This window comes from Eublepharis macularius, chromosome 16 (genome assembly GCF_028583425.1).
Source record: "Eublepharis macularius isolate TG4126 chromosome 16, MPM_Emac_v1.0, whole genome shotgun sequence".
NCBI lineage: Eukaryota > Metazoa > Chordata > Lepidosauria > Squamata > Eublepharidae > Eublepharis > Eublepharis macularius.
In genome coordinates, this window is record NC_072805.1 from 38719061 (window position 1) to 38738152 (window position 19092).

The window sequence follows — 19092 nt, forward strand, 5'->3', positions numbered from 1 at the left end:
GTAAATAAATTGGAATTGCTGGTAATAAGGCAAGGAAGTGGAGCTATTTGTGAATAACCAAATGGCAGCTTTGGGATGTAATAATGCGTGATTATTCAAACAGAGTCATTCTATTCAATTGTATACCAGTTAACAGTTCATTGAAGGCTTAGATGGGTACAACTTTGGCACTGTTAAAGAGAGTTCACTCTTGAAGTTGATGGCTTCTTGACCGGTAGACTAGGAAGGCAATGTGGACGACTGGCCTGATTTCTCCTAACCGTTCTTCTGCAGAACACAGCCAAATGTTAGCCTACTGAGGTCATGGGGATAATGGAGCAAATTGAGGCTATGGGCTAGAGGGTCCTCTGAGGAATTATTGCGGTGAACACAACCAAACACGGGCTAGAGCTCATTTCAGAGACCGATTTTGTGGTGGCGGTTCTGACAAAGTAAGTACTCCATTATCTTTTGAACCTGCACAGAGTAGCTCATTATGGTGCTCTTATTTCCTTCTCTCTCAGCTTAAATTGGAATTGAGCCCGGTGGTTCCCAAACTTTTGCATACGGTGACCCACGTGTCCAAAATAACTTGGCACAATGACCCATCCAGGGATGACCAAAGGTATTCTCGTGAAGTATGACCCTGGTGCCCTTCTAGTGCAGAGTTCAATTTTCTAAAGTGGCCAACCAGATGTTTTTGAGAAACCAACAAATATCACATCCTGCTATGAACTCCAGGCAAGTGGCATTTCGAAGTATACAGCCTTTGCCTATGAGGGCTGCAGCCTTTGACCTTTTCTTCCATATTACACCCTCTGATCTTTAAGATTCGATGGAAACTCATTTAAGCGACCATCAGGACACATTTTATTTGATGCTTTATCAACATGCATGTACACTGAAAAAGAAAATGAATGGATGACATGGAAGATACTGTGTTTTTTTAAAAATAAATTTTAAAAACCGATAAAGGGGTACAGAAAGAGAAGGGGAAAGGGGAACAAAAATTAAAGAAAATCGAAGATTATGTGTTACAAAGACTATGAAAATACAATAACGATAATGACATTTTAAATATAATTTTCAAATATGCAACACAAACAAAACCTCATTATTAACTCAACCAGTAATCAGTAAACTATATAGTTGGATTGGCTTAGTTGAAAAAATTATTTTTTCATATATGTATATATCTTATAATTATTATAATTAATAAAAGTTAAGATTATTATAATGAAGAAAAAACCCAGATACCTCAAGACTGTATCCAGGGACAGGTCTTAGTTTCCAAAATACAAGTCAACGCCTCTTCTTGGAGCCACTTCACACATGATGACTCACATACAGAAGTGTTATTCTGCCTAGGAAAATGTGTATACCTGTAGAGTTAATAGTTGCTGGATGTCTTCCTCCCACCCTCATTATTGTTGCAAATGACCGGGGGAGTGAGAATGAGAAAAGCTGGCGTGGTGCACAAATATTTTCTCCAATTTTTTGCATCCACTTTATCATACAATTATTGTCTTGTTCTGATTCTGTGGCATATTGCAGTAGAATTTTGTATATTTTCCCCTAAGAGATGTTTTGACTCTCCACTAATTAGTTGTTCAAACATTGTTTTCTCTCTTAATCGGCCACCTTTGGATAGATGTTGTTTGAGTTTGGATACCAATTGATAATACATCAACCATGAGATATTTTTTCCTTGTAACTGAATTTCTTGCCATGTTTTTATTTTTCCTAACTTAAAAAGTAAAGATAAAGGTAGTTCCCTGTGCAAGCACTGAGTCATTACTGACCCATAGTGGGACGTCACATCATGACGTTTTCTTGGCAGACTTTTTTATGGAATGGTTTGCCATTGCCTTCCCCAGTCATCTACACTTAACCCCCAGGAAATTGGGTACTCATTTTACCGACCTCGGAAGGATGGAAGGCTGAGTCAACCTTGAGCCGGCCACCTGAACCTGGCTTCCGCCAGGATCGAACTCAGGTCATGAGCAGAGCTTGGAGTGCAGTACTGCAGCTTACCACTGTGTGCCACAGGGTTCTATTCCCTAACTTACCCATCACATATTGATAGTTTACATGGTCTCTTTTATTTCTTGTGGTAATATTGTAATAGGCATCTATCTATTGAGGATATCAGTGGTGAAGTTGGTAGACTGTTTCTACATTGGAACCATATTCTTAATAGTCCATCCCTCAAAATATGGGTGCCATTTTGCTTTTGAATAGTTTTAAATTATTTCTTAATAAATAGTTGTGAATTCCTTCCTTAGTAGAGAAAAGCTGGCACGGAGGAAGAGGAAAGACAGCAATGCCAAGGACAGGGGTGGCCATTAAGGCTGGCTGGCTTGCGACCCACTCAGAAACTTTGTGAACCACTTCTGGGTCCCAACCCACAGGTTGGGAAACACTGTTCTAAAGGACAATCACTGTCTAGCAATTTGCAAACTATCGATTATACCTGGAGTAGATTCAAATAATGGCTTTCTCAATTCAGGGAAGTTTATTCTGGCCACGTCTGAAAAACATTTGCATATGAAATATTGGTAGATGTCAACCCACCACAAAAATCTTTATCTGCCTTTCATTAAAAAATACAGGGTTGGGTTGGGTTGGATCTACCCAACAATTCCACTCATCTCACCCAGTTATCTTCCTTGCCTTGCTTATCTCCAAGCCCACATGGCATTTGTCCATGCAAGTCCCATGGTCCATAGTCAAGGGTGGGGGAACCCTTTCTTCCTTTTACACCAGCAGGAAAGCTGAGTGGATCCTACCCGTGAAACCCACGTGCTTTGTGATGCCCAGAGTGCAGTTTTATGGGAACAGAAGATCGAAAGAATTTCCACTAGGGTAATGGAGCAGGTTGCTTAACTATTGTCAGGCTACGAGAGTCAAAGCTTCGGCCTCAAACCACACCTACTAAGATCAATGTGATTTGGGGGCCTCTTTTTATCAGAAGCTAATTCTGTAAGAACCACTTGTCAGAAGTCTCTTTCCAATTAAGTAATTAGACAAGGTGCTAAATAGAAAGGAGGGCTGGTAATGATCCTGTTATTACAGCGTTAAAATATTTTGTAACATAAGAGCATTAAGTAGGCCTTGTTGGCAATTTGAAATTAGGATTTTTTTTAAGCCTATCAAATGAAAAAGAAGAAGAGGAGAACTTCAAAGCTGCTTTTTCCCCCCTTGGAAACCAGCCTGTGTTAGGATGAAATGAATAGAAGAAAGAGCAAGGTTTGCCTTCTAATAAAGCATCTGTTTCCCACTTTGAACATTTCTTACTTCTTTGTGAGCCTCTCTCTCCAGTTATGGCGACTACTGACAATGAAGAACAGAGGCCCAGAGAAAGACAATACCTGTTATCTAGCCAATATTTCTGATTTCGTGTCACTTTGAACTGGATCTTCATTTGACCGCATGCTGAGTCCAAAAAGAATTTCTTTGTCGGCAGATCCAAAAGATGCCAGAAGATACTATATATATATAAAAAAAGTAAACTGCGGGAATCAGTTCAATAAAGGCAAGATGAAAACAAGCCTTTGCCATTCTTTCCACGCGCTGATGGCTGGTGCTTTTAACTTCTGCCTATTTTAGCGCTGCAAAGGAACCCCACAAATGCAAATGATTGGTCCTCTTTGTTTTGTTATTCCAGTGCAAGACACACACACACCCCACAACCCAACCCATGCATAAAATAACACAAAACAAGTCTAGGCTGCCACAAGGATTGTGGAAAGGAAGGAGAGCCCAAGCTGTGACAGACCTCCTGCTTTGGAGAACCCACCACAAGATCTTTCCTTGGCTCCAGGCCACTGCTGTTGTTTCAAAAAGCTTCAGGAGTCCTATACTCAACAAAAGTTCTTTGGCCTTTCACAGCAGGAGAGAGAGTCGGCTCTATACCTAGCTCACTCCTCGTGGAGCGATTCAGCAAAAATTTGGCTGGACTTCAGTGAGCTTTAATTTGTGTTTGTGCGATTGCACGACGCAGCGCATTTCATGACTGCCAGAGACGCCTGGGCAGAATAGGCGGTGATGCCATTCCAAGGAATATTTTCATCTCTGTCCAGTAGGCTCTTGTCCTGATTGAGTGAGGATAAAGAAGTCGAGCCCTGTGAAAGGATCAACGAAACACGTTAAATAAAAGATAATGCTTCCCCACCAACCCCCCCTCCCCCAAAGGACTTGTAGCATTTGGACTTGTCAATAGGGGGATGGGACAAAAAGAAAAGCCCTTTTGATTTCAGTAGAAAACAGATAAGGTAAGCATGGAAGATCAGACAGAAACCGTCTACTTTACTCGGTGCAGTTGGTATACATGTGGAAGTTGCCGCACATGGTTCCACATTGGTTATGCTGGAGGAGGTGACTTTCTATTGCTTGTTGGATCTTCTAGTGGAGGTCCGTGCAATTTTGTGGCATGCCGTGTTGGATGCATCTCATGTGAACCTATGAAGCTCCCTTATGCTAAGTCATAGCCGTTCATCTGTTGTGATCAGTGCTGTCCGTGGCTCTCCAGGGTCTCAGATGTTCTTCACACCACCTGCTACCTGACTCTTTTAACTGGAGATGCCGAGCATTGAGCCTGGGACCTTCTGCAGGCAAAGCTAGATGCTCAGCCGCAGACCCACCACATTGCAGGCATAGGGGCTCACCAAGCACTTCTTGGGTTTGCTGCCTGCCTGGGAAAGTAAGGGCAAAGAGGTTGTAGTCACCTAGCAGACCACAAAATGTGGCTTGGTTGCTGTCTCTAGCTTGGTGACTCACAGATGGAAAGATCTGTTCTGCTATGACTGACCAGCCTGCCTCATGGTGAAGCTGATTCAAGGAGCTTTTGGAGTCCACTTAAAACTACAGCCAGCTATGGGAAGCTGCCATGGGGAGAATTGAGCTTTCCCCCTAGCTATCATACTGCCGATCTCATTTGTTTCCCATCCGTCTTCTGTGGACTTTAGAACCAGATGCATGGGACTTAATCGATTTTGTCTTCACAACAATCCTAAGAGGTAGGTTAGGCCATGAGGGAGCCTGAGTCTCCCAAGGCCACTATAGACTTCCGTGATTCCCTGGGAATCCCTATTGTCTATGATGCCCTTGAAGACAACCCAGAAAATGTAATTGGTACAGAACTCCATGGCTCGGCTACTATCGGGTGCTAAGAAGAATATGCATATCGCTCCCAGTCTGCGGACACTGTATTGCTCATCAGTCAGGTTTAAGGTTTTAAGTATCTCATACTGTTCACGGCATTGGACCCACATAACTGAAGCACCGCCTCTCTTGCTCTGCGACAGTTTCACTTATCACAGCAAAGTCTTCTGAAGATGCTGCAAATAGGTAAAATCCTGCAAATAAATAAAATCAGCTACTGTCTGTTCAAGGGGTTTGTCTTAGGTGGCCCTCATATTAAGGAATGGTCTCCCTGAGTCTATTAGGAGGTCCTTCATGCTTCTTTCATTCTGCAAAACGGGCAGAACAGAATTGTTCTGAAGGGCATTCTTGTAGAGCGAGTAGAACTGTAGTGTAATGGAACGACTTGGGAAGTTACCTCAATATGGAATACTGTGTTTTGTCTTCTAGTTTTATAATCCCAGTTCCACTGTTTTACATTGTTTTACTAGGAATCTTTGTGGTTAGACACAATTTTTTTATCATATTTTGTAAGACACTTGTTGATTGACTGACTACGCTCGTCTTAATAGGAATCTTTGCTGTTACGTTCAAATATTGTTATCCAAATGCGATCATATTTTGTAGTCAGCTTATTGGTTGACTGAATAGTTCCACTGTTCTTGTCATCTGCTTTGAATCTCAGTGAGAAAAACGGACTATAAATGAAAATAAATAAATAACGTATGATCACCACCACCTTATCAAGGGCTGTTGTAATATAATAATATTTGATTTATATGCCGCCCTTCAGGACAACCTAATGCCACCCTCAGAGTAGTTTACAAAAGATGTTATATTATCCCCATAACTATCACCCTCTGAGGTGGGTGGGGCTGAGAGAACTCTGAGAGAGCTGTGACTGATCTGTGGTCACTCAGCTGGCTTCAAGCTGAGAAGCAGGGGGAATCAAACCTGGCTCTCCCAATTAGAATCCTGCCGCTCTTAAGTGACTGAACCAAGCTCACCCAGCTAGCTTCAAGCGGAGGAGTGGGGAATCAAACCTGGTTGTCCGGATTAAAGGCCTGCTGCTCTTAACCACTACACCAAACTGGCGGGTGGATGTGTAACTGCACATTAAGAAATACCTGCTTCAGTACAGCCTAGAATATACTAGGTGGCTTTAAGCAAGCTGCTGCCCTTATATCTATAATACGCTGAGATAATAATTTTGCCTTCCCTAAAAGACTGTTCTAAGGGTCACCAAGATAACGGGAAGTACTCTGAACCCACACAAACAGTGCTATATAAGTGCTAATTGGTGTACTACCTACACTGTAAAATCTCACTGAAATGGCTGTTTTGTTTCCTGCTTAAGGTTGCAGCCCTATATGCACATAGATGTTTTATCTTTTCTGTGGGCCTGTAAGACAGAGATGTTCCACCAGGCATAAGGTTGAGGCCAGCATCAGGTCCATCAAATGAGCCTCCCTGACAGTCTCCTGCCAGCGGGGACAGGGGGGAGCACTATATAGTCGCCTATATAGTGATCTGACCCCCATGTACATGATGTCACAGAGCAATGTCAACTTGCACCTCCCCCCCCTTTCTGTTTGGTGGGCAGGGAAGTGTGAAGGGGCCCCATCCTGGGACTTTGGAATCTATATTGTTGAGATCTTTAATTCTGAAAGTTATGCTCTTTCAAGATTTGTGATTTTATTTTTTTATTACTTGTATTTCTGTTATGATTGTAACTTGCCCTGAGCCCGCTTGCAGGGAGGGTGGGCTAAAAATTAAATAAACTGAACTAACTAAACTAAACATCACCTTGGGTATATAACAGTGGACAAAAGCTGCCGCCTACCTTCTGGGACCCCTGCTGCGCCTGTGACCTACGGCCCTGAGAGCACCATTGGTATGATTTAACCCAGGGCCTTCTGAGTAAATATGCATAGGATTAGACTTTTGCTTAGGAAGAAGACCTGTTGAAGTTTCAGTAACAGGGGACTCGCCTCCCCCCTTTTTAAGGGACTATACAATTTTAATTGTATATGGAATAGTGTTTTAATGTTTTTTATAATGTTTTTATTGTTTCAAACTTTATGTAAAAATTGGATGTTGTTACACCGCCCTGAGCCTGACGGGGAGGGCGGTCTAGAAATGCAACAACAACAACAACAACAACAACAACAATATGGTCAGACTCAGCCCTCCATGTTCTATCCTAATCCCTTCTTCTTCCTGTAGCCACCTGCTATTTCCCCCCATCTAGATTCACACTTTGTAGCTCACATTCTTTCTACTAAGTCATCAATAACTTTAGTCGGAGCAGTCATCTGTTCTGTAATTGATTAGGTGTCTTTCCATGGCAAAACCATTTTTTTAAATTTTTTTGAATTGCGATCAAATGAGCAGTTGGTAGGTCCCCAGCTCAGAGGAGCATCCGAATCTGATTATGTCCTCCGAAAAGGAAGCCTTTGAAGTGGGCCAGCAACACTCAGGTAATTCAGTTTATCTGTCTTCTGCAAAATTCATCTCAAAAGGAGGGACTTTACCCAGGTGTGGAGGGAGAGGGAATGAGATTGTTTCTGTTATGACCCATCTGTCGACTTCAAAGTTCAGACAACGGTGAGAGATTGATTTATGAAGCCTCTATGTAGGCTGTTTTTGCTTCCTTGTGCGGTGGATTCAGATAACCAGTTTTTCAATTTTATTTTCTCCAGTATCCGTTTGCTTTTTGGAGTTGTCAGCTGGTTTAAGTCATGGGATTGGGAGGTCTGAAGGATGTGTCAGAGAATTCAGCGGTTAAGAGAAATCCAACATCATTTGTAGGAATTTTTTTTTTAAAAAAATTACAAATCTACTTGGTCTTAAAACTGTAGACAAGGAGAGGATCTCACAGCTATTCGGCTATAGTTAGAGCAAACATCTAAGCGTCCTTATTAGGATGTGCATAAAGGCACCCTAAAGCATTCTGCTGAAGAACCCTGCGATCTTTCAGAAGTTTACTGGGAGGGGGGCTATCTAATGAGAAGTCTGTCCAGGACCCATTACGGAATCAGAAAACATTCTAGAAAATATCCTGGGTTTCTGAAATACACAGGGGTTCCTTAGTAAATAAATCAACACAAATATCTCAAATATAAGAAATTCTGAAAACCGTGAGTGTAACGAAACTGCCCGCTTTAATCTCCAATGTGGAACATTGTCCTATACAGGGCCCGGTCCTTTAGACATCATACAAATGGTTCTGCTTCACAGATCGAGTCCGCCGTAGACCAGTCCAATCACACACTTCCCCAATTTGCTTTTGAAGACCTCCAATGAATAGGAGTCCTTTTACTTGCATCTTTCTCACAGCATACCTTCTCGACCGCTCCCACACCCACTTAACTTGGGATTTTTGGCATTTAGCAACGTTCAGTTCTTTGAAAGCCCCATTTCTGCTTAAGTTTGTAACCATTACAAGTAAGTAGAACCAAATGGTTGTTTTTCTGGTCTTACGTGGGAACAACTGCAGGCAGCAATTTCTGCTTCCCATCAGCTGTCGAAAACACAAACCTGCTCCCAAGCAGGCAACTGTATCCATTTCTTCTTTTAGCACCCATTCCTCATCAAAAGCCAAAGACTAAATTTGCTGCTATTCCTACCTGGGCTGGAAGGATTTCATAACCAGGCTCATTTCGAGGGGGAACGCGCCGGAACACAGTTCCGGCAGTTCCCCAAAGAGGTCACATGTCAGGTGGCCCTGCCAACCTGACTGTCGGCCATTTTGGGCCCGTTTCAGCCTAGATTGGAGCCAAAACAGTCTGGATCGGGCCTCTGACGGGTGGTGGATGACTCTCCCACTGAGCAGTGGCCCGATCCTGACCATTTTGGGCCACTTTTCAGCCATTTTCAGCCCCTTTTTGCCATTTTGGGCCCAATTTGGGGCCTGAATGGTCAGGAGTGGGTCCAAAACAGCCAGGATAGGTTATGTCATGGGGTGTGGTATATGCAAATCAGTTATGCCAATGACACACTTCCGGTGATGTCAAGGGGTGTAGCATATGTTAATGAGTTATGCTAATGAGTGCCTCCCGCTCTTTTTCTACGAAATGACCCCTGTTCATAACCATCAAAATATTGGTAGACAGGAAACTGTGAACCCTTTTTTTCTTTTTAGATAAGCAGGACTAAGGGGACAAGCCACTTCTGTGACAGCTGGTGGCATGCCACCTTAAAGAATATTCAAAATATTAACTACAAAATGTTAGCTTTCTTACATCTCCAAAAGCAATTTTCTACTCTGACATAGTCGTCTCCCATTTGTGATATCTGCTTCCTAAACCCAGACGTTAGAGCGTTTTGTGTTCCATGCTTCCCTGAGCTGTAGGAGATCCCAGAAGTTAATCTTCAACATCCATGAAGAAAAGAATACTGCAAGTATAGAACATGGACAGATGTACCTGCAAACAGGTGTGGATACAGTTGGTCTCTTCCATTTAAGGCATAATCCTAAGCAGGACAACTTGGAAGTGAATATGTTTTTATCTGACGGGGCTTACTTCTGGGGGAGCCCTGAGCTGGGTAGCTCAAGTGAGCCTGATCTCATCAGATATCGGAAGCTATGCAGGGTCGGCTTTGGTTAGTAGTTGAATGGAAGACCTCCAACGAAGACCAGGGTTGCAGAGGCAGGCAATGGCAAACCACTTCTGTTGGCCTCTTGCCATGAAACTCCCACCAGGGGCCGCCGTAAGTCAACTATGACTTGAGGGCAGGATTTCATCTTCACTTCCAGGAAAGCGTGCTTAGAATACAAATTTTAGTCTCTCCTCCTACTGCAAGAAGGTAAAAGGTAGGTTCATAACTGTTCACAAACGTCAGCCCATCAGCGCTGAACAAATCTTGTTTCTGGTGCAAACAGGAAAAAAAGCAAGTTTCCAGTCCCGTGGCATCTTAAAGTCCAACAGGAGTTTCAAGGTGTAAGCTTTCAAGAGGGAAGCGCCTTTTGTCAGTTGAGACCTTGACTCTTGAAAACTTATATCCTGGAAATCTTGTTGACTTTTAAGGTGACCCTGGACTTGAATCCTGCAGTTCTACTGCGGACCAACATGGCTGCCCACCTGAAAAAGAAAAAAAATATGAGTGTCCCTTATGCTTGATGTAAGGGAGAAGATTGTTTTCTGCACCCAAAATGCGGCGAGTGTGTTTGAATGTTTGGCTCGCTTCTAAAATTATGTATATCTCAATGCATCTAGGTGGTGGTTTAGTAATAACTGTAAGCATTTAGACAGGGAATTGATGGTCTTATCTTAATGGTTGATATAAAATGCTTCCCAGCTGCGTTCCTGGGAACGCTGGAGATGCCTCAGAAGTTCATTATGGGGGGATAATGTCCCTTGAAAATCAAGTTGCCCTCAACCAGGGCTTTTTTTCAGGGGGAACGCGGTGGAACGGAGTTCCGGAACCTCTTGAAAACGGTCACATGGCTGGTGGCCCCGCCCCCTGATCTCCAGGCAGAGGGGAGTTTAGATTGCCCTCTGCGCCGCTTGGCGGTGCGGAGGGCAATCTAAACTCCCCTCTGCCTGGAGATCAGGGGGCGGGGCCACCAGTCATGTGACCATTTTCTCTGAGGGCAACCCACTGAGTTCCACCACCTCTTTTCTCAGAAAAAAGCCCTGCCTTCAACTACTGATTCTGCCTTGCAACATGCAGTGGCAGGGGTCCATTAGGTGAATTTCTGGGTTCACCACTAGTTCCCATGGGATAATGGGGAGGCCTATAGTTCCCTGTGTAAACTGCATGCCCCAGAACGTGTACCGGTATCCTCTTCAACGTGCAAGAGTTCTTTGGCTGACATAGCCATGTGCAAAGGGTTCTCTGAAGAAAACATTGCAAAACACTGCTTTACTAATCTGTTTGGGATATATTTGGTTTTCTGTGGTCAGATTCTTGGTTAATCTTGGGCCAGAAAAGCGGCCAATTACAAAAAAAGCCCTTTAATTTGCAAATAATTCCTTTGCAGGGTGTGTGGAATTCTGCCACCAGGTGGCGCTGGAAAAAAAAGAGGAAGTGGGACTTAACAGTGGTGTTGATGTTCAGATGTGGAGTAAAGGCTTGGTGTTTGTGTGTGTGAGTGTGTGTGTGTGTGTGTGTGTGAGAGAGAGAGAGAAGGTTCTGATCTTGACCCCCAGAATGAAGGAAGAATCAGGACACAAAATTGAGTTTTAAGAGCAAAGGGGAAACTGGCCCAGTCAATTTCACAGAAAAAGTCTTTTTCAAACCCTAAACTAACAAGGCACCTTCAACTCATGTGTCACCCGTTGAAAAAGCGGTGAGTTCAGAAGTGTGAAGCTTTCTAAATTCACAAGGAAGATGAAAAAGGAGAGGAAAAAATAGAGGAATTGAGAGGGGAGACAAGACAACAGGTAGCAGTTCCCCCCCCCCCCCTTCACCTTATTGTGACCAAGCCGTGCTGAATAAGTTACATAGTCTTGTCAGGGGGGAAGAAAGCGGTTGAAGAGTTCAGTTGCGAGAATGTGCCGTGGTGTTTTTGAACGAGAGAGACAAGGATGTTTTGAAGGCTGCTGCTTCCATTGCTGCTTGCAATATTTCTGTTTTGTTTCTGTCATCATCCTGTACTACAAGTAACAGATCTTGTAGCACTAAATGTTCTCTGTAAAACCGATTAAAAGCAGCAAGGTTGCTAGGCTTGTGCGTGCAGGCAAATACTATTCATTTTTTTCAGATTCCAAAATCGGGGACGAGAGCACAAAACCCTTCTTGCGATTTTATAGAGCAATAGCCCCAGTAAATTTCTTGTCCATGCAGAAGAAGTAAGGTACTGGGAATATTTTATGTATTTACTTTATTTAGGGTCTGCCTTTTTCACTGAGAATCAAGGCGGGTGAATCAATGCAATCAATAGGATGAGATATCCAATAAGCAATGCAATAGGACTAGGATTACAGTAGTCTGAAACAAACCACAAAGTATTAGACATGCTATGTAAAACAGTGCAGAAAATGGTGTTACATAAGTATAAAAACAAAACAGTGAGGGTAGGCTAATACATACAGCAAGCAGAAAATTCATACTATCCACAGTGGTATATAATAAGTGATATATAATAGTGAAGTTGGTTCCCAGTTCCTTCAAAATAGGGTACCCTTGGAACAAATTAATAAGCAGAAAGGGGGTAGCTATACCCAGGGTTTTTTTTTTCTGGGAAAAGAGGTGGTAGAACTCTCAAGAGGGAAATGAAAAAGAAACACACGGAATTCTTAGAAATAATATTATGTTCACACACCATTGCCAAGTATTTTCAAGAAGTGCCGGAACTCTGTTCCACAGCATTCCTGCTGAAAAAAAGCCCTGGCTGTACCCCCCCCCCCCCAAATCTTTGGATCACCCGAAATCACACAGCTCAGCAGTCCAGAGAATGTCCCCTACCTTGAAGCTATTAACTCAAGAACTGGGCTTTGCAGGAGGACCCAGTAGAGGTCCACTTAGAGGGCAGAGTCTGCTGACTCTGGTGTATGATATGTGCTCCTACAATCCTACAATCATATGGTGTATGATACATGCTCCTACAATCTTTATTTTGGGGTACAGAGCTTTTCAGTTTCCCCCAATATCTGTGTTTTGCTCTGCGAATAAGGAGCTAGGAACTGTGAATAAGGAACTGGGAACCAACTTCAGTTTCGTTAGGCAGATGGCACACAGGTCTCCAGAGATGAAAGCCCCCCAACATACCAACCCATTTTGCCACCAGGCCCTTCAGAATGCCTGAGATAATGAGAAACACGAAGCAATCTGTTTCCAGCTCCTCTCTAGGGTTGGGCAAAGTGATTCATGCCCTGAAACACGCTTAATTGTCCACATGTGTTTTAGTTCTCTTGAAACTCTGGGTTTTCTTTGGTGAGGGGAGAGACTTTGCTGGATTTGTTTAAAAGTGAGTCCAGATCTCGTTAAAAATAAAAAAAACACAACTTCTAGTTCCAACTGAAGGTAAAAATAATCTTTTTAATGCTTAAAAAAAATCCCTTTCCAAGGGAAACTGCTGCAACATTGGATTAATTTTTTTTAAAACTCCTGCTGATTGTGAGATCTCTCCTTGGAGGGTGATCTAATGCTTTTCACAACTTTGTTTTTTAAAACTTCTTGTTTACAGTGCTGAGAGAGCGAGACACGTGACTGTAAACTAATTAATGAACCATTTGTAACATTTCCATATGTGCCCGCTTAGCTGAAGAATGATATTTGCATTGAGACTAGCGAAGTATCACAAGGAGCGAGGAATGCAGAGAAAAGAGAATGTGTAGATGGGAGAGATCCCCTTTGGATCCATTGCACTGTCCAAGGAGGAGCGGCCTTTTCCCCCTTCTGCCTTCAGAAACTTTGGCGGCAAGCCTATCCTATATATGTCTGGGGAAGCCACTGGAACAAAGAAATTGGGCACGAGTATTGAAGGAAGGTGGAAGGAACCTCACCCTGATCCCGTGCCCGTAGCACTTCCCTCTGGAACCCGTTAATTTTTGTTTATGTCATTTATAGTCCACCTTTCTCACTGAGACTATCAATTTTGCCGTATAAAACTCAAGGAACGTCCTCAGAAAGTTCTCGGTTTCAGCTATGTAATTCTATTCTGTTTCCCCCCCTCTCTCACTTACATATTTTTTAAAAAGGTGATTGCTTCTCTTTAAGGAGATTTGATATTTGCGGGTCTTCCGCCATCAAGTTGTGTTCCTTGGAGTTCAGGGGGCTGTGCTCATAATGGATTCTGCAGCTGACCCTCCCTACTTCATCCGTTTGCCTTCCTATCTGGTCAGAGAAAGATTTCTGGCCTGTGTCTATAGTTCTTTGGTAGCCGTCTCTGTTCATCCGTCTAAGGATGGCTCTATTCACCATTTTTTCAAACAAGAGATGGTCAACTCTGTGGTACCCTGACACACACCGATACCAGTTCTCATGATACATCACTCCCTTCTTTGGGATGCCAAGAATGCTCAGTGTTGCTACCAGTGTAAGAACGGAGCGATGTATTACGGGAGCTGGTGTCTGCATGCATCAGGGTACGGCAGGGCTGACCACCTTTTGTTTCAAAACTGGCGAACAGAGACATCCTTACCCAGTTTGTTGAGTGGGGAAGTAATAATGATGTACAATGTTGGCAGGATCGAGGTCAGGGGTTGGCACTGTAAGCCGCTGACCTAGCAGAAGGAGTTGGATCCAGCCAGTTTTCCAGCAGGTAAAAAAGGAAAGGTGGATTACCAGGGGTCCCTGGAGGGTTTTTTGCTTTCCTCTGGGCAGGGGTCAATGGAGGAATGGGGGTGGGGTAGCTGAGAATTTCCTGCATTGTGCAAGAAGTTGGACTAGATGACCCTTGATGTCCCTTCCAGCTTTATGCTTTTGTATTTCTACTGAAAGGGCCATGCTGGTGATTGTGGGACCTTCATAGACAAAAGCCACATGGGATCGGGTCTGTAGTAAGAAGCAGAATAGGGCAAGATTATGCAAAAAGCCGACTGAATGCAACCCAAAGTCCATTCCCGACTGTTTGTCCGTGGGGAGAAAAAGTGTCAGTAGAAGAAGCAGGGTGCAAGGGTTCTCTGGGGCAATATGCAACAGCGCAAAGGGCTCTAGGGCAATCTTCCGTTCCCTGCTGGGAGGTATGTGGCTAAAGAGAGCGTCAATACAAGTCAAAGTATTATTTCTAATAAAGTCAAAGTATTATTTCTAATACAAGTCAAAGTATTATTTGACTTGTAAAAGGAATGGGCACATAAGTAAAACTTACTCACGCCATATTCCATGTGCCGGGTGTCTTGCCTAATCTGGGAGTGATTCCGCACACATTGGATAATGCACTTCCAACCCTCTTTATAGATCATTTGGAACGGATTTTTTTGTGTGCGGAACAAAAAATCCACCTCAAATGATTGATAAAGTGCATTGAAAGTGCATTATCCAACGTGTGCAGAATCAGCCAACATCACCTTGCCTGCATGTTTAACATTCACATGCTGTAGATCCGCAGCCCAGAGGGGTGTCGCACCAGCATGTTGAAATTACAGGCATAGCATGTGAGGGGCCGGCAGGTAAAGTGCCACATGGGGGAAATCCTTCTCATTTGCCCAGCATTGTCTCTAAATCAAGACACTCTGATGCATTTCTGTTCTTCCAGTCGGCTTGCAGATCATTTCAGTCGCCGTTATCACAACCCAATCTAAGATGAACATTCTAAGCCCCCTTGAAGGCTGAAGGATGGGGGAGAGAATAGCGGCATGATTATTTATTTCCTTACTACATCTCTATCCTTCCCTTTGTCCAAGGTGGCATGCTCTGTTCTATCCTTCCCCATTTAACCCTCACTACAAACTTGAGTGGCAGGTCGGACTGAGGCTGCAAACACACCTGAACACTCATGGAACTGCCTTATACTGAATCAGATCATTGGTCCATCAATGGCTGTTTCCACACACACTGAATAATGCACTTTCAATACACTTTAGAAATCCTTTGCTTCACACTCGAAAATCCAGTTCCAAGTGATCACTAAAGAGCATTGAAAGTGCATTATCCAACGTGTGTGGAAGCAGCCAGTGTTGGTATTGTCTGCTCAAGCTGGCAGCTGCTCTCCAGGACCTCAAGTGGAGGTCTTTCACATCACCTGCTGCCTGGTCCTTTTAACTGGAGATGCCGGGGCTTGAACCTGGGGCCTGCTGTATGCAAAGCCCTCCTCATAACTGGCCTAAGGTCATCCAGCTAACATCTGTGGAAGAGTGAGCATTTGAACCCAGGTTTCCCAGATCCTAGTCTTACATTCGAGAGTCTGAATGGATCGTTTTAGTAGGTAGCCGTGTTGGTCTGCAGTAGAACAGCAGGATATGAGTCCGGAGAGAAGAAGAAACCTTAAGAATGAACCGAGCATGGGTGCCAGTTCTGAAAAACACCAGGCTAACAAAACATTCTATCCCTGACAATAGCCCTGCAGAGAAGATTAGCACATCAAGTACCAATCCATATGCAAAAGAACCTCCTCAGGATACAGTGAAGCCTCCCGCCATTAGCATTCCACACCCTGGGAAACTCTTACAGGATGACTCAGCTCAACCCCACCCCTCCTGAGTAGATACAAATGACCTACATCTCTTCTCTTTTCCACACTGTGACACTGAGAGATCTCTGTCTTTTGGTGCTACACCTCTGAAGATGCCAGCCACAGCTGCTGGCGAAACGTCAGGAACTACAATGCCAAGACCACGGCAATACAGCCCGGAAAACCCACAACAACCATCGTTCTCCGGCCGTGAAAGCCTTCGACAATACATCGACAATACATGGAGCTCTGTCTCTTGGAAACTTACACTCTGAAAATCTTGTTGGTCTCTAAGATGCCACTGGACTCAGATCCTCGTGCCTGAAGCCTGACTCGAACATGCCTTGCAGTCTCTTGTTTTCGGTGCTCCTGTCCCCCTCCCCCCAGCCCCTCGATAAGTCCTTTGATGTTCTGCTCATTTTGTCACACCCCTTTGGACAGAAAAGATGCCTTGCTGTGTTTCTAGACTGTACTTTCTTTCTTCTGTCAGTGGCGTTTGGCTTCAGTCGGCTTCCGGGTGCATCGAGGCGAGTTCTGCCATGTAAGCACCTTAGAGCATCCTCCGGGCAGCGTGACATGATCTGTGGCAGCCCACCTGGAAGTGCAACCCTTACAAAGTTGCAGCATTGCCTATTCTCTTTATACTTGTGTCATCAATGAACTGCAGGAACAAGAGGCAGAAGCAGATGAAACTGTGACGATGCAGACAGAGTTAGAATCTGTTCCTTTGCAAAAAAAAAAGGGGGGGGGAATGGAAGGAGAGGAGAGGAGATTTAAACCAAGTTCTTCCCTTTGCCATTAACAAAGGTGCAGGCATTAATCAGAGTGTATAGGGATGGCTTTTTGCCTTACTAAAATCCCTCCAAGCTCACCTGCCTGCAAACTTAGCGGAGCTTTCACCAAGCTCTGCACCTTGGCAAAGCCCCTTCCTGACCCATAAGTTGCTACGTTCTTCCCCCTAAACCTAGACATCTTATTTCTAGAAGCTCAGGGGAGTAGGCGGAAGCTTGAAGAATGCAGCTCCTACGACTCATAACAACAGAGTTTTGAAAAAAGTGTACTCTGAAACCCAGGCGGATATTGGAAAGATCTGGGCAGTCCCTAGCCAAAAAAAGACCGACTGGAGCATATGCCGACTTGCTTTGCTTTCAAGGCCAGCGGTGGGTTTTTAATGGTGCCTTGAACACAGGGTGTCAGCCAGGGCTTTTTTTCTGGGCAAAGAGGTGGTGGAACTCAGTGGGTTGCCCTCGGAGAAAATGGTCACATGGTTGGTGGCCCCACCCCCTGATCTCCAGACAGAGGGGAGTTCAGATGGCCCTCCGTGCCGCTCGGCGGTGCGGAGGGCAATCTCCGTTCCCCCACGTTCCCCCTGAAAAAAGGCCCTGGTGTCAGTGAACTACAACCCTTCCATCTCTGCCTGCTCCTCCTCCTCGTTGCAGCTACCCCTTTCCCAATTATATGTACGCTACAGAAAGCAGAGTGAGATTAACTCCTTTCTTGCTAGCAGGTCTGAAAGGGATGCGAAAGAACTGGGGCCCAGTTTTCTCTCAGAAGTAAAAACCGCCCCGGAATGCCCCAAATGGGGTGGTCACCATTTTCGCCAATGGGAGAACTCGTCAATGGGAGGGAGATCGCCTGGTGGAAGAAGCAAAGTGCATGGTTCTCTAGTCCTCTGTCTCCTCTGCTGCCACCAGGCTTTTCTTCAATTGCGAAATGGAACTCCATGACTTCCATCTGGGAGTGGGAGTTCTGGCACCTTTGGTACATGACTGACCGTGTTCATGCTGGTACTTGTATGGTGACCTCATGCGGCAAATAGTGGTGCTCCAGGGCTGTTTCCGGTCAGGAAAGCAGCACCAAGGGGGGAGACTTAAACCCTCCCTTTCCCGGCACTGCAGTCCCAACCAGAATTGGGCCCTCACCCATCTGATTTCTTTCAGGGGAGGGGGAAATACATTGGGAGATCCATTCACAAAACTGCCATCATCTTGTCTGGACTACAAATATCCTGACAGTGGCACTTGTTCAAGTTGAAATATTTGTGAACATCCATTGCTGCCTTATTCGTTGAGTCCTGTAGCTCAGTGCTGCTATTCCAGCTGGGAAAAGGTCCTGATCAGTGGCCTTTCCTGGTCATAGACATAGAAAGACTGAACCTGGGCCTTCTCTGCATGTGCTGCCCAATGAGCTACGGTCTCTCTCGGTGACATCACAGCAGCTCAGCCAGTCAGCATCAGAGGTTTTATTGCCTTAGGCGAAATGCAGTGTAGATTTATGTGTGGAGTCGAACACTCCTGTAGTGCCCACATTTGTTCTTGCCAGTCAACCAGGGATCCATTAATCAAACAGGAGCCCCTGGGAGTTCATCTCTCTCTCTCTCTCTCTCTCTCTCTCTCTCACACACACACACACACACACACACATGAATTATGAACATTGAATGTGGAAGTTAATGTTAGCACTTTTGACAGACAGATTATTAAACAGTCTCCCCGCCCACACCCCAGCTCACTATCATCTTATTATTAAGTGTGTGTTTGTAGTTAAGTGGCAGGAACCCCTAAACCTTTGACTAGTTCACTGACGAAGCCGTCTATTTTTTTCCCTTCTGTCCATTCAATGTCCAAGAATCCCTGCTGGCCTTCCCAGGCTACACCACTGTGTGACCTTTAATCTTGGGCAGTGATTAATTGTCTTAACATCCTGGCAATCACCCTATTTTCTCTGATGCTCCTTTGCTTTGTTCTCCTTTAAAAAAAAACTGATCTAAGCCAGAATTTCTCCTTTCCACTTCTAAACAAACAAACAGACAAACCCTATATCCTGGAAACTGTGGAACAACGGGAAATAAATGGTTGCAGTCAGTCCTCAGGGTCTTAAACATCAGCTGTTGATTTTTCAGAAAAGCT